The sequence below is a fragment of the Lotus japonicus genome, chromosome 2 (assembly GCF_012489685.1).
Source record: "Lotus japonicus ecotype B-129 chromosome 2, LjGifu_v1.2".
Taxonomy (NCBI): Eukaryota; Viridiplantae; Streptophyta; class Magnoliopsida; order Fabales; family Fabaceae; genus Lotus; species Lotus japonicus.
Genome location: NC_080042.1, coordinates 70,232,771 through 70,249,814, shown reverse-complemented (window position 1 = coordinate 70,249,814; position 17,044 = coordinate 70,232,771).

The following is a 17,044-nucleotide window of genomic DNA, read 5'->3' as shown; positions in this document are numbered from 1 at the left end:
CATCAAAATCAACTCCTTCTATCTGAGTATATCCTTGAGCAACAAGCCTTGCTTTATTCCTTGTGACTGTTCCAGCTTCATCTGATTTGTTCTTGAAGATCCACTTGGTGCCAATGATGTTTACTTCTTCAGGTCTGGGCACTAACTCCCACACTTCATTTCTTCTGAACTGCTCTAGCTCTTCTTGCATAGCATTTATCCAGTATTCATCAGTGAGAGCTTCATTAACATTCTTGGGTTCTATTTTAGAGATGAAACAACTGTGAGCAATAATACTTCTGGATCTGGTAGTCACCCCTTCTTGAAGATTACCAATAATGTTTTCTTGAGGATGATTCTTCTGAACCCTGATTGATGGAGCTTTGTTTGATGTGATATCTTTGTCTTCCTTTTCATCAGCACTTGTTTCTGACTCATTGTCTAGGGCGGTTGCTGGAGCATTGGCTGGAACATCAGTACCATCATCATCTTCATTCAGAACTGCTTCTTCCTTCTTGCTTGGTTCATCATCCACAATCACATTCACAGATTCCATCATGGTCCTCGTGCGAGAGTTAAAAACTCTATAAGCTTTGCTGTTCATAGAATACCCCATGAAAATTCCTTCATCACTTCTAGGATCAAGCTTCCTCTTAGGATCACGATCTGCAAGAATATAACATTTACTTCCAAAGATGTGAAAGTATTTTACAGATGGCTTTCTACCTTTCCATAGCTCATATTGTGTAGAGGATGTCCCTGCCCTGATGGTGACTCTATTATGTATGTAACAAGCAGTACTCATAGCTTCAGCCCAGAACTGGTGTGGAATCTTCTTAGCATGTAACATTACTCTGGCTGATTCCTGGAGAGTTCTATTTTTCCGTTCAACAATTCCATTATGCTGTGGAGTGATGGGGGCAGAAAATTCATGGCTAATACCTTCTGTTCCACAGAACTCCAAGAATTTTGAATTCTCAAACTCCCTTCCATGATCACTTCTGATTCTTACAATCACACAGTCCTTCTCATTCTGAAGTCTCAAACATAGGTTCTTGAATATTTCAAATGTCTCTGATTTTTCTCTCATAAATTCAACCCATGTATACCTTGAAAAGTCATCTACACAGACAAACACATACCTCTTTCCTCCCAAGCTTTCAACTTGCATGGGACCCATGAGATCCATGTGAAGCAATTCCAGAACCTTCGTTGTGGTCTGATGCTGGATCATCTTGTGAGACACCTTGGTTTGCTTACCAATCTGACATTCTCCACATAGCTTCCCTTCTCCCAAGCTCAGATTGGGCAATCCCCTTATTGCTTCATCAGCTATAACTTTTTGCATGCTCCTGTAGTTGAGATGTCCTAGTCTTTGATGCCATACATTCACCTCACCTTCTTTAGTTAACATACATCTGGAAACATGAGCTTTTTCTTCTGATGTCCACATGTAACAGTTGTCTTTTGATCTGACTCCTCTCATCACAACTTTTTCATCATCAGTGGTCACAACACATTCTATCTTATTGAACTTCACATCATACCCTTGATCGCACAGTTGACTTATGCTGATTAGGTTGACAGTTAAGCCATTTACAAGCAACACATTGTTCAAGTTAGGAGATTCTGTGCTAACAAGCTTTCCTACCCCCTTGATCTTTCCTTTAGCTCCATCTCCAAAAGTAACATAGTTAGTGGAGTGACTTCTGATATCTTGCAAGAAGCTCTTGTTTCCTGTCATGTGCTTTGAGCAGCCACTATCAAAATACCAATCTTCTTCTGATGATGCTCTGAAGGACGTGTAGGCTACCTGACATCTGACTTCACCCTTGGGCTTCCATTCCTTCTTCATCTTAACAAGCCTTTTATCGTGCATCTGAGGATAGCCATATAACCTGTAACAGTAAGGCTTTATGTGACCATTCTTACCACAGTAGTGACACTTCCAAAGTACAATTTTCTCAAGCTTGAGCTGGGATTTCCCATGTTGAGGTACATGTCGAGGCAATGGATCTGACAATTGATAATTTCTGGGCTTCTTGAATTCAGTTTGTTTTGCAGCAGACACAAACTTCTTTGATCCTTTTTTACCTTCTTTGTTCGTTGTTCTGTAGTCAAAACCAATTCCCTTCAGACTCCCTCCTTGCTTGCTAGTTTCTTTCAGAATCTCATCAAGCATGTCAGAACCACTGTTTAGCATTCTAACAGATTTATGAGTGGCTTCAAGTTTTCTTGTCAGAATTGTTACTTCCTCTTGAAGTCCTGCATTAATCAATATTAGGTTAGCTTTTTCCATAACATCAGCATTATTAAACTTACTTTGCCATTCCTCCAGATCCTCCTTCAGTTTTGTGCTGAGCTCTTTCAACCTTTCATTCTGAGACACAAGTTGCTCTATCTCACTTTGCTTTTCTCTCACAAGTTTACATGCTTCTTCCCACTTGTTGTGTAGCAGCTTGTAAGTTTCAGCCAATTCCTCATCAGAGATGTCTTCATCACTTGTCTCAGACTCACAGATAGTTCCAGAGAAAGCATTGACTTTGTTTGCAGATATCTCCTCCTCATCTTCAGTGTCTTCATCTGACCAAGTTACCATCATACCTTTCTTTTGCTTCTTCAGATAAGTGGCACATTCAGACCTGATGTGACCATATCCTTCACATTCATGACATTGAACTCCTTTGTTCTGAACAGGTCTTTCTTCTTCCTTGGTCTTCCTCTGAGAGTTTGAAAACTTGGGTTTGTTATCGAACTTCATGTCCTGGGCATTAGGTCTGGTTCTTTTGTCAATCTTCCTCAAAGCCCTGTTGAATTTTTTTGCTAGCATGGCCAGAGCCTCAGAAAAATTTTCACCCTCACAGTCTTCATTATCACCTTCATCAGTGTTAGACACAAAAGCAATACTCTTATTCTTCTTCTCAGATTTTCCACTCAGTTTCAACTCAAATGTCTGCAAGGAGCCAATAAGTTCATCAACCTTCATGTTCTCAATGTCTTGAGCCTCCTCAATTGCAGTGACTTTCATAGCAAACTTCTGAGGAAGAGATCTCAGAATTTTCCTTACAAGCTTCTCATCTGACATAGGTTCTCCCAAAGCAAATGAAGCATTAGACAAGTCACGGACACGCATGTGGAATTCTGAAATAGTCTCTTCTTCAGTCATCATCAGATTTTCAAATTGAGTAGTAAGCATCTGAAGTCTTGACATCCTTACTCGAGTAGTTCCTTCATGTGCAGTTTTCAGAATTTCCCAAGCATCCTTTGCCACAGTACATGTATTGATCAGCCTAAACATATTCTTGTCAACTCCATTAAAAATAGCATTTAGAGCCTTTGAATTTCCAAGTGCAGCTTCATCTTCAACACTGGTCCATTCTTCTTCAGGTTTTTCCACAACAGTAGTAGAGGTGCCTTCAACCTCAGCCTTAGTGGGTGCTTCCAACCCTTGACAATAGCTTTCCAAGTCTTGTTGTCAATCGATTTGAGAAAGGCTGTCATGCGAACCTTCCAGTAGTCATAGTTAGTACCATCCAGAATGGGTGGCCTGTTGACTGATCCTCCCTCCTTGTTATCCATGAGAACTTGAATAAAACTCCCTGGAGCTCACCCAACCAGAACAGGGTGCCTGCTCTGATGCCAATTGTAATTCAGGTTCCCTCTGATACGATTGTCCTGCACGATGCTAAGACAAGAGGTTCGACAATCGCTTAACAATAAAACAGAACTTAACAACAAAACAATAACACTCAGAAGTTGTTCACCCAGTTCAGTGAAAACTTTCACCTACGTCTGGAGGGTTTGCACCCAAAGAAAGGAAATCCACTATCTCAAGATTCAGGAATTACAGACACTCATGAACGACTCAGTTCATAGTTCACTTCCTAATCTACCCAGTGTATTTCTACTTAGAATCCCAACCTAAGTATGAGAGCCCCTCTCACTTTCTCTCAATCACTGCCACAGTGATTGGTGAACACAATGAACAAGTAAAGTTTGAACGCAATCAAACAACACAGAACCTCTCTTTGCTTTATAGAATCAGTGAGCAAAGACAGATTCACAACTAACACAGGACGAAGCACAATAACAAATCCTAAAACTCTTAATCTCTCTTTCAGCTTCGGTGATCTTCACGTTTTAGGTCTTCATCCTTTTATAGACTTCAGCAGCGGTAGCATGGGCTTTAGGGTTAGCACGGGCTGAAGAAACAGATTCCAATAACAGCAATTTGAAAACGCAATCTTGATAGATTCGGTTTCTTATTGCACAAGTAAAGATAGAAATCAATCTTTTAACAAAGATTGGTTCAACAAATAACAACCCAACAACTAAAACCCTTTTGGAATAGTTACTTGCTCCTCAAGTAACTCAAAAACATATCTTCAGCAAATCTTCAGAAGGCCCATAACAGAAACACAAGCTGAGGACTGATGTCCTAGCTTCACGAGGTCAGATGCCACGGCATCTGCTTCGACAATCAGTTGTTTTGACAAAATGCAAGGCAACATGTTCCAACAATTGTAATATTTAAATTTGTAGAAAGGTAAGAAATCTATTATTTAGAAGAATATTTAGAATATGTGTATAATTAAATATAATTGAGTTATGATATTCTCACACTTTCTTTCTCTAATAAGGGAAAAAAGGATCAAACAGGTAGATTTTTTTTTTGTTGCTTCATCGGAAGAAAAAATAGGTAGATTTCTATTGAGATTGAAATGAGAGTAGTTTTTTTTGATATAAAAGAAATTTAATTACTTAATTATATTAGTATTGAAATGAACGTGGTAGTCTACTATTTTTTTTCTAATATTGATTTAGTCGTTGCAATGATGTTATCAGTTGTGCTAATTTTTTTTATCAAGATTGATGTGGTTGTTTACCATTGCTGATGGCATAAAAGTTCTTTTAAAATCACTTTCACGAACATGAAAATAGATTCTATCTAACTGCAAGATGGACGTCATTTGTTCCCTTTGAATGATTAAGTTGCTATTTTTTTCCATAATATGACAATATTGAGGAGTGAAAGATTCATATTTCTTATCAAGAATATAGTGAGTACTACATTTTACACTTATCTTTCTAGTGCAGTATATAAATTTATGTGGCTCACACTTTGTTACTGATTTGTGCCATATAAATATATAAATGATGATATATTTCTATGATTTCAATTGAATGAGAAGAATTGTTTAGTAAATTACCATATATGTGAAACTCACAGTTTTATTTTCCAATCATCTGCAACGGGGATATATCACTAAGTAATGTGTGTTTCTTGTTGTTGTTGATGATCTTTCTCCTGCAATAAAGAAATAAGAATGAGTAATTTAAAAAAAACAATTTTGAAATTAACTAAAATAATTAAAAATGACATACTTGTTGAAGTAGTTAGAGACAATTGTCATTTTTTTCTCACCAGCCGCTGAAGTCCAAGAAATATGAATAATTTGAGTTTGTGAGTGATTTCACTGGTTTGTTTATATAGAGATATAATAGATGCATGGTTCAATATAATACATTTCATTTTTTATTTATTTAATGTAGATAGTTGAAATTAACATTAAATTTGATTTTAATTTAAGGTACTATGCTAAAACCATTTGCAAATATAACTTTGTGGTCTGTTACACTTTTGTCATGGATGTTACTCTTTTGCTTATACATTTGATATTTATTAAGTTTAAAACTGAAATCATTAGTGCACAAATTTCCACTACCTGTTCATTCACTCACTAAGCTATCTCATTAAAACACCAATTTTTTTACTAATGTATGTAGGTTCTCACGTGTATTTGTACTTAATAGTTAGCTCAAGTGAGCTTTACTAATATATATAGATAGATAGATATTTTTTTTTTGGAAAAACCAAATATATATATATATATATATATAATTACTTTGAGAAATAAGAGCCCCAAGTACAATATAGATAGATATATATTGATTGATTTTTTTTTATTTTAAAAGTATTTTATCTAAATTATTTATTAATAAATGTTATTTTGTTTTTTATTTTGATTTTTTAAATTTGTCAAATGCAAAACTCAAGTCAATTTTAAGTCTATGAATGTTGTTATTTAATATAAGTAGTTGAATAGGTTTTTATAATACAATTTTTTTCAGTTTTTAGTTTATTAAATTTTTTATTTTTTAATGTATTTAATATAAAGGTATGTGAGCTTTTATGGTTTAATACATATGTGTATTTGTACTTAATACTTAGCTCAAGTGAGCTTTACTAATATATATAGATAGATAGATAGATATTTTCTTCCGACCCCCTCTTGGTATCAGAGCCTGATGGGGAAGTAGGAACATGCTAAATATGTTAGATATAAGTTATTTCTCTGTTCTGTTCTTATATAATTAAGCACTATGGTCGGGATCTGGACTGGTAGTACACTTTGAACTAAACTAAAATGAAAGCTCTTTTGAACATCTTCTAGGATTATTACTATTCAGACTTATGATCATCTCTACAGCGGAGGCGTTGAAGGCAGTAAGTCCCTGTGTGGCAGTAAGTCTATATTGGCCATACTACAGACATGTTATTAAGTTCTGAATATTTTTAATGTCCTTGTTTAGTTTCTTTTTGTGGTGGCTTAAGTCTGATCCAGATCTATACTGCTCAACTATTAAGAACAATACAGAACATAACTTATATTTCTAATTTATTTATCTGTTTCTATAGAACCAGGTGATGGCGATGATACTTACGGGTGAGGAAGATCTATCTTTCATGATGCTTCGCTCTTTCTCTTCTAAGCTTTCTTTCAGATTTTCCCAACCCTCTTCTTCTTCTATCGATCATCCTCATCAATCCAATCAATTATCCAAATCTGTCTTCAAAGAAGAAATTCATTTTGAAGATATCAATCAAGATCTTGACAACTGGGAAATTCCAAAAATTTCTCATGCTGAGATCTACAAACCAAACGGATCCTTTTTCAAACGATCAGATTTCATTATCAAAACCGTTGAGCAAACCTACAAGCTCAGATCTGATGATGAAGAAATCCATCTGCTTTCCGAGAAAAGCATCAAAGAACATATCAGCAAGAACTTCAACTATCTTCATATAGGTAGTGTTCAAGTTGGTCTTAAACCCCTAACCAGGAAATCTCTTGACATCGCTGTACTCCTTTGTCTTAGGGATGTTAGACATAATCAATTCCATGACTCCCTCTTAGGAACGGTTGAAACCAGCCTGAGTAATGGACCAATCTTTTTCAATTGCTTCCCAGATCTAACTGTTAGTCTGGAAGATAAAAACATCCTTGATGTCCTCTTCCTAAATATCAAGCTTCACGGCCTTGATATGAAAGAAGATTCCATTCCAATCTCTTTGATCTACAGGGTTCAATACAAGGTAATGAACTTTATCAAATCTTATTTCTTGCGAACCAATTGTGAGAAATCTGGAGAAACTACCCTCTTCCTCACAGATTATGATAAGGCCAATGTTATTGTGCCCAAAACCATCCAATGGAGTGATATCACCCTTCCAGAAAAATGGTCTTTGGAAAAGGCTACTCCAGCCCAACCTGCTGAAACTCCTGAGTTTCGTGAAATCATCCAACACCAATCTGGCCAAGTAGATCTCATCTTTGATAGGAGAAATTCCTTCTCTATCCCTAGATCTATTAGGACGTCCTCAAATGATTTCCAATCCGCCATGTCTAGAAGATCTTTTTCTATGACTAGAAGGAACCAGCCTGAGTCTAGTGCTCGACCTTCCCTCTCTCATGACGGATCTACTATCCATTTAGCTGGATATGTCAATACCACTCCTGTCAAGACTACCTATGACAAGGGTGATGAAGATCATCAATCCACCTTATCTCCAACGTATTCTTCTCTAGAAACCCCTGGAGAAACTTCTGATTTCATTGGAGCAATCACTACTGAATTCGTCATCGACAAAGGAAGTATCAAGGCAGATTTCTACTCTGACCGATGGACTCAGCAAAGAAAATGGTTCTTTGCAAAGTATCAGGGTGAAAAGAGAAAGAAGATCCAAGAAAAATTCTATGGGTTCCTTGAGAAAACCCAGCAAAACATCTTCTTTTTTGAATGGTTTCAAGATTATGCCAACAAGAATTGGAAATCTTACCCCTTCCAAATTGACATGGTTAAATGGCAGCATAAGGATGGAAAAGAAACCCTTTCTAACCTGCCACCTAAAACTCCTTTCCTTCTTAAAGGAGCTCAATCTACACCTGTCCTAGCTTCTCCCTTCAAGACTAGGAAAGAAGAAGGTGATGTCACTGGTAAAGACATCAAAGACCTCATGGAACAATCCAATTATACCAATAAGTATCTTCAAATTCTTGGAGAATCCCAAGTGCAGGATTCCTCTTCCAGGAAAGGAAAAGAAAAGGTCAAGATTGAACCTTCCTCTTCTAATCTTGATATCCCTAAAGGATGTCAACTTGAAAAACCTCTTTTCAAACCTTTTCAAATCAGTAGCCGTTCCAGACACTCGGCTCAAACTCTTCGAGCAAAAAAGGAATCTGACAATGAGCTCCTCCAAAAGGTGGTAGAGCAACTTCAGCTTCTCAAACAAGTTATTCCTGAGACTCCGGAACCTCCTGAGACTCCGGAACCTACTCCGGAAGCAGTTTCTAATCCCACTATTACTGCTCCTCCTCCTCCAAAAACTCGTACTTCTACTCGTAATACCTCTACTTCTTTAAATAATATTGAAGATGGTAAGGTTGAGTCTGATTCTGATATTCAATCTATGAAGTCTGACGTTCAATCTATCAAGAGTATTCCGGTCAATACTGTCATTCACAATTCTAAGAATCAGTGGAGAAAAGAAACCAAGCTCTACTATCCTAGAGCTACTGCTCCTGATCTTCTTTTAGAAGAATCTTCAAACTTCAAAAGCTTCAGTGCCAACAATGTCTATGAATGGAATATTGATGGTGAAAACGAGTATGGCATCACCAAAATCCTCCAAAATATGACTATGGTAGCCACTGCCTATGTTACCGCCAACAATTGTCCTGAATCTCTTATCGTTGAAGTCTTGGTTGCTGGTTTCTGTGGCCAGCTCAAAGGTTGGTGGGATAATTATCTCACTCAAGACGAGAAGGATCAGATCTTGACCGCTGTCAAGACTGATGAAGAAGGTAATCCTATCATGGAAGATGGCAAATTCATCTCTGATGCTGTCAACTCCTTAATCTTTACCATAGCCCAACATTTTGTTGGAGATCCTTCCCTCATCAAGGACAGATCTGGTGATCTTTTGTCCAATCTGAAGTGCAAATCTTTGGGTGATTTCAGATGGTATAAGGATACCTTCCTGACCAGGGTTTACACCCGTGAAGACAGCCAACAAGCCTTCTGGAAAGAGAAATTCCTGGCCGGTCTTCCTAAATCTTTTGGCGACAAAGTTCGTGAGAAACTTAGAAGCCAAAATCCGGGGGGAGAAATCCCATATCACACCCTTAGTTATGGACAGCTCATAGCTATCATTCAAAGAGTTGCTCTCAAAATCTGTCAGGATGACAAAATCCAACAGCAACTCACTAAGGAGAAGTCTCAGAATCGCAGGGATTTGGGTACTTTCTGCGAACAATTCGGAATTCAAGGTTGTCCCAAGAAACCTAAACCCAGAAAGCAAGATCCTCCTCCCAAACAACAATGGAGAAAGAGATCTAGCAGGAATGATCATAGGAAACCCAAGCCTAGATCAAAACCCCAATCTTCGCAAATTCCAAAGAACCCTCCTGAGACTAGACCCTCTCAAGGAAAAGATGTTACCTGCTACAACTGCGGCAAGCCGGGCCATATTAGCAGGTATTGCAGACTCAAAAGGAGAATCTCTGAGCTTCATCTTGAACCTGAGATCGAGGACAAGATCAACAATCTCCTCATTCAAACTTCTGATGAAGAAGAATCTAATCCTTCGGATTCTGAGGTCTCTGAAGACCTAAATCAAATTCAGAATGATGATTCTCAATCATCATCTTCCGTCAATACCTTGTCCATCAACACTTTGACCAATGAACAAGATCTTCTCTTCAGGGCCATTAATTCTATCCCTGATCCTGAGGAAAAGAAAATCTATTTGGAACGCCTCAGGTCTACTCTTGAAGATAGGCCTCCCAAAAGTCCTATAACCACCAATAAATTCAATCTTAGAGATACTTTCAAGCGTCTTGAGAAATCTACGGTCAAACCCGTCACTATTCAAGACCTTCAATCTGAAGTCAATTCCCTCAAGACTGAGGTTAAAAGTCTCAAACAAATCCAAAATAGTCAGCAGCTTATCTTAGAAAAACTGACTAGAAATTATGAGGAAGATGATTCTTCTGTACCTGATTCCAATCCTGCTCCTAACAACAATTGCGAAGACTTTCTGGAGAATATTAACCAGGTCACCATTCAGAAATTCTTCATCCATGTCAAAATCCTCATAGGAGATTTTATTCTCGAAATCCCTGCCCTCTTTGACACAGGGGCAGATTCCAGTTGTATCTCGGAGGGACTCATTCCCACCAGATATTTTGAGAAAACTACTGAGAAGCTCAGCGCTGCTGAAGGATCTAGACTAAAGATCAAGTATAAAATCCCCTCAGCTATCATCAAAAATGGTAGTCTTGAAATCGAAACTCCATTTCTGTTAGTCAGAAATTTGAGTCAAAAAATCATTATAGGGACCCCTTTCATTAAGAAGCTCTTCCCCTATAATACTGACGAAAACGGCATCACTGTTCAGCATCTTGGACAGCCTATCTTGTTCAAATTCTCTGAACCTCCCATAGATAAGACTTTGAACGTCATATCCTACAAGGAGAAGCAGATCAACTTCCTCAGGGAAGAAATCTCTTACAGAACCATTGAGGATCAATTGCAACAACCTTCTGTTAAATCAAGGATTGAGAATATTTTGGAAAATATTCAATCCAGCATCTGTTCTGATCTACCCAACGCTTTTTGGGAAAGAAGGAGCCATATGGTGGAACTTCCTTATGAAAAAGATTTTTCAGACAAACAGATTCCAACCAAGGCTAGGCCTATTCAAATGAATGAAGAACTTCTTCATTTCTGCCAAAAGGAAATCAATGATCTCCTTGAAAAGAAACTTATTCGCAGGAGTAAGAGCCCTTGGTCCTGTGCAGCCTTCTATGTCAACAAACAAGCTGAGATAGAACGGGGAACCCCTAGGCTGGTTATTAACTACAAACCTCTCAATCAAGCCCTTTGTTGGATTAGATATCCTATCCCCAACAAGAAAGATCTCTTAGCCAGACTGCATGATGCTAAGGTCTTTTCAAAATTCGACATGAAATCTGGATTCTGGCAAATCCAATTGCAAGAGAAGGATAGGTATAAAACTGCTTTTACTGTTCCTTTTGGGCAGTATGAGTGGAACGTTATGCCTTTTGGGCTAAAGAACGCCCCATATGAATTCCAAAGGATTATGAACGAAATCTTCAATCCTTATTCCAAATTCACTATTGTCTACATTGACGATGTTCTAATCTTTTCCCAAACTTTAGATCAACATTTCAAACATCTCAATACGTTCATCTCTGTAATCAAAAGGAATGGCTTGGCTGTATCCAAGACAAAGGTCAGTTTGTTCCAAACCAAAATCAGATTTCTTGGTCACAACATCCACCAAGGAACCATCATTCCTATCAATAGAGCCATCGAGTTCACGGATAAATTCCCTGATCAAATCATTGACAAAACCCAACTACAAAGATTCCTGGGTTGTCTCAATTATGTTGCGGACTTCTGTCCTCAACTCAGTACCATAATCAAACCCCTTCATGATAGACTCAAGAAGGATCCTCCACCTTGGTCCGATATTCATACCAATGTGGTCAAACAAATCAAACTTCGTGTCAAGAATCTCCCTTGTCTTTATCTCCCTAATCCTCAAGCTTTCAAAATTATTGAAACTGATGCCTCTGATATTGGCTTTGGTGGTATTTTGAAACAAAAGGTTTTTGACAAGGAACAAATTATTGCTTTTACTTCAAAACATTGGAATCCTGCTCAACAGAATTATTCTACTGTCAAAAAAGAAGTTTAAGCAATCGTTTTATCTATTTCAAAATTTCAATCTGATTTGATTAATCAAAAATTCTTAGTCCGTGTAGACTGCAAATCTGCGAAAGAAATCTTACAAAAAGATGTCAAAAACTTAGCTTCAAAACATATCTTTGCCAGATGGCAAGCTATTTTAAGCGTTTTTGACTTCGATATTGAATATATAAAATGATCTAACAATTCTCTCCCTGATTTCCTCACTCGTGAATATTTGCAGGGAAGATCATAAGATGTCCTCCAGAGGAGGATCCTCCTCCTCCCGAGGAAGAGGAAGAAACAAAGAAAAGAGCAAAGGTATTATAATCTCTGACTCTTTAATCTTATCTGGGCCCACTGCCCATCAATCTGGACCCACTGTCCAAAAATCTGAGCCCACTGCTCAAAGCCAATCTTCACAACCAAAACAAACCAAAGCTGATTATGCTTTATCAATTCCAACTCTCCTTGCCTTCAAACAAGCAGGCCTGGATAATGTTCCTCAGGGACTCATCAATTTACCAAATAAATCTTGGGCCAGCATCGCTGATAAAGATGATGACCTAGATCTCCAATCCCTCCAATCTTTTATTGAAAGAACAAAAAGCTTAGCAACTCATGATGGAAAGAAACCAGTTGTTGTTGCCCAATCTAGCCCAGTTACCCAATCTAACCCAAAATCGGAATATTTGACCAAAACTATCTCCAAATTCCAAACCATGATTGAACCAGAATGGTGGGACCATTCAGGAGGGAACCTCGCCAATAAAATTGGTACTAAACTTTTCCCTGGTTATCTTGATCCAATCCACCCAAACAAAACCCAGAGATTCTATGAGTTTATCTTGGTTGATACAAACAGTGTGGATATTAAGCATTTTAGGGATAAAAATGACAACTCCCTAATTACCCACTCCACACTCCAAATTCTCCGTGTCCTTCGTCCCACTGACTTTGGACCCAATCCAAACACCTACAGAAAATTTTCCCAGAATTTTGACCCTATAGGTTTTAATTATTGGGATTACATCAAAGCTTGGGAATTTACAATCCTTGGCCTGCAAAACCAAAATTTCAAGCATTCTTGGCTCATTTACTTCAAATGGACCAACAAATATTCCTTTCCAATTTGGTTCCATTCTTGGTGGAGCTTCTTTGGTCCAACTACTGAAATCTTTCCCCCTGAAGTTCTGGAGGGATACAATCTTTTCCTGAAACATTGGGACAAAGAGTTTAACAATTATCCTGATTGTTTAAACTTTTATACAATCTTTTCCCTTTCTTGGGTATTCTCTTGGAGGTACGGTCTTAAAGCCAAACCCCAACCAATTCTCAACAAACATGCCCTTATCAAGTGGTGGAAGGCTTTTGATGCTTCCAAAGCTCACAAGGATAAAGTAATTCAATGGTTCAAAAACAACCAGAAATATCTCAAGCATGCAAGTCCGCAAACCAGCCTCTTGCTAAATCAAAAGGCCCACATCACAGCGGCCCTTGCAGGAGCTTCAACAGAAGAAGACTTGCTAAGAAATCTTGAATCTGCTCTTCAATTATTGAAGGAACCAATTAAGCAAGCCTCATCTTCAAAGGCCCCTCAACACAAAGTCTCCGAGCCATCCTCTCTTGGGTCGTCAGATTTTGTCCAAACCACAGAATCAGATGATGATGACTTCTGCTAAGTTTGTCGTCTTGTAATCATTTTTATTCTGTAATAATTCAATTTTTGTACTGTAGTAAATAGTAAAATTGACTTTTTACTGTAGCAAATAGTGCCAGTCAAATAGTACCGTCTACCGGAACTATTCAACCGGAACTATTCAAACAGTGCCCAATCTTTTCTTTAAATAGGCTCATTCTGAACCTTGTTAAGCAGAGTTTGGTAGAGCTTAGATAGAGAGTTTAGAGAGAGAAACACTGAGAGAATTCCTTCTGTAAGTTCTCCTTCAGTTTTCCTTTCTTTCAATCTTTTCTGTTTTTAAGTTTCAGTTTTTCAGTTTTTAAGTTTCAGTTTTGTAATCTATGTTTATGTAATATATATCTTGTTCAAGTTTTATTTTTCTGTTTATGGAAGGCTGAGCCTCCTGTTTTAATTATTCAAGTTTTATTTTTCTGTTTATGGAAGGCTGAGCCTCCTGTTTTAATTCCTGTTTTTAATTTCTGCAATTTAATTTTCTGCAAGAAGCCCCTCCGTGGTGGCGTCCTACTTCTCTTAATCCTTCTCTCATCCCCCTCCTTCTGCTTCCGACCCCCTCTTGGTATCATATATATATATATAATTACTTTGAGAAATAAGAGCCCCAAGTACAATATAGATAGATATATATTGATAGAAATTTTTTTATTTTAAAAGTATTTTATCTAAATTATTTATTAATGAATATTATTTTTTTATTTTGATTTTTTAAATTTGTCAAATGCAAAGCTCAAGTCAATTTTAAGTCTATGAATTTTGTTATTTAATATAAGTAGTTGAATAGGTTTTTATAATACAATTTTTTCAGTTTTTACTTTATTAAATTTTTATTTTTTAATGTATTTAATATAAAGGTATGTGAGCTTTTATGGTTTAATACATTAATTGCATGCAAAAATACAAGTGTACTTTACATATATATATAGATATACATTAGAGGTTGAGATATTGCATGCTTTTTTTGTATTTGGTTTGGTTTCGACCCATATCATGAGAGAGCTTGTTCTCATGTTTTTTTTATCATTCAATAATATATTTTGATTACGAAAAAAAAAATCGTGAAAGACAAAACTCAAGTAAATTTTAAGTTTATGAATGTTTTTATTTAATGTAAAAAGTTTAATAGTTTTTGACAATATAAAATTTTTTCAATTTTAATTTAATTATTGTTTAATATATTTATTACAATGTTTTTTGTTTGGATGCTTTTAATATGCAACACTTGAGTTTGACTTATGTATTTAATGCAAAAACTCAAGTGTACTTTACATATATATATATATATATAGATATAGACTATCAGGCAGCGAAATAGAGTGGACCCGAGAACTAATATAACTATTTATAATTTATAAATAGTTTCTTTATAAAATTTTAAATTTATTTATCTTGAGCATCATTAGTCCATTAGACGGGTTAAATTACCCACATGCAGTGGCGGAACTTGACATGAATGTTTGGAGGGGCTAGTATATTGTGCAAACTTTTGGATGTTTTGTTTAATATTTTGGTTCAAATTCAAACTTGATTTCATATATCTTTACATAATAAAGAAGTTAAAATTTGTCAGGTTAAACTTAACATTGATTGAAAAAATAGAGTTATGTTTACCATATAACTTTAACGTAAATCCACGTTAAGTTTAATAAAAATTAGAAAATAAAAGATACAAGTGATACTTAGAATAAAAAAAAGAAAAGAAAAGAGAGAAATGATGGATGTGTAATATATATGATAGACGTAAAAAATAGAGAAAAAATTAGTTGTCTTTTAGAAGTTCATAGATTTTTTTTTATTTTTGAGTATCCTTACTCAAAAGCAGTCCCAAACCATTAATGCCCCATTCGTTAATAGTAGCAATATTTTTTCATACTCTTATTTTTTTTTTTCTCTCTCTCTTTTCACATCACATTTTTTATTAAATTTATCACTTATGACTTATTAGTATTTTTCTTAGTATCTAAAACTTGTGGTCTTCATCAAACATTATTGAAAATGAAAATACATATTACAATTTCACTTTTCATTATAAAAACAACCTTTAAAAAAAAGAAATAAAGTGACAAGACATTGGGTTCAGAGGCTTCACGAACATCCAAAATTAAAGAAAAGGAGATTAGCATAATGTTAAAAAAGAGGTAGCTTGCATATGTAGCCTGTCACAGCTAGTATTGGAAACATCAGAAAAGTAGCTTTCAATTATTTTTATTATTACTAAAAGTAATCTCTTAAATTTGCTTCAACTCCTTCGTCTTCCTCTCGACTTTCACACCCAGAAAGCTCAAACATGGCTGGGACGTCTTACTAGTACGTTAAATTTTTCCGAAAATGATGGGGGAGCTGAGCAGTGGCGGACTTTGGTGGTGACAGGTGGGAGCCTTGGCTCCTTCATACTTTTGAAGAAACTAATATGTATATATAAAACACGATGAAAAATTTTCATTAATTATGTTGTGTCCTAGTGGTTGTTCGTTTGTAGAATGACTAAGAGGTAACAGGTTCAACTCTTGCTTCTTTTTTATTTAGTATAATTTTAAAATTTCTCAAACTTTATTGCTTGACTACCTGACTAAGTGGCTCAGTGTAACTCTTTTACTGACAAAGTTAATAATAATTTAATCCTTTTATTGTGTGTGTGTATATATATAAATAATTATATATGTGTTTATTACTAATAAAATATATTTTAACTTTGGAATTGAAAAATTATTTTGGCCCCTGCAATTTTTGTCTTCAAGTTCCGCCATTGGAGCTGAGGCTCCCCTATGTCACCAAGAAGGTCCGCCACTGCCCACATGGATAATATAAACAACCCCTTATTGCAGTTGTAATTTTTAGGCTATGTTTGGTTGGGTGGAAAGAAAAGGGGAGGAAAGAAAACACGGAAATCATGCATTGATTTCCGTGTTTTCTTTCCTCCCCTTTTCTTTCCACCCAACCAAACATAGCCTTAGTGTCTACGAACCACACTGGTCCATTCTAAAACCGACAAAAGGATTGGTTCGGTCCCAAAAAACTGACTAAATCTAAAATCAGGATGTGATGAATCTGTCAGAGCCAGTTGTACTGGTCATGAAAACCAGGTTGAACTGGCTAGTATTTGTTGTTTGTTTTTTTTCTTTCTCATTTTTAATTTTATTTTAAACCATTCATTATTTATTTTTATCATATAAATTAAACGATCTATAATAATTTACAATTTAATTAGTCTAGTTTTTTTAGTATCGTATGTGAATATATTACATACTATAATAAATATTATGATTATTATTATTTAATTATTACTATTCAACTATTCAACCTTAGTTGAAT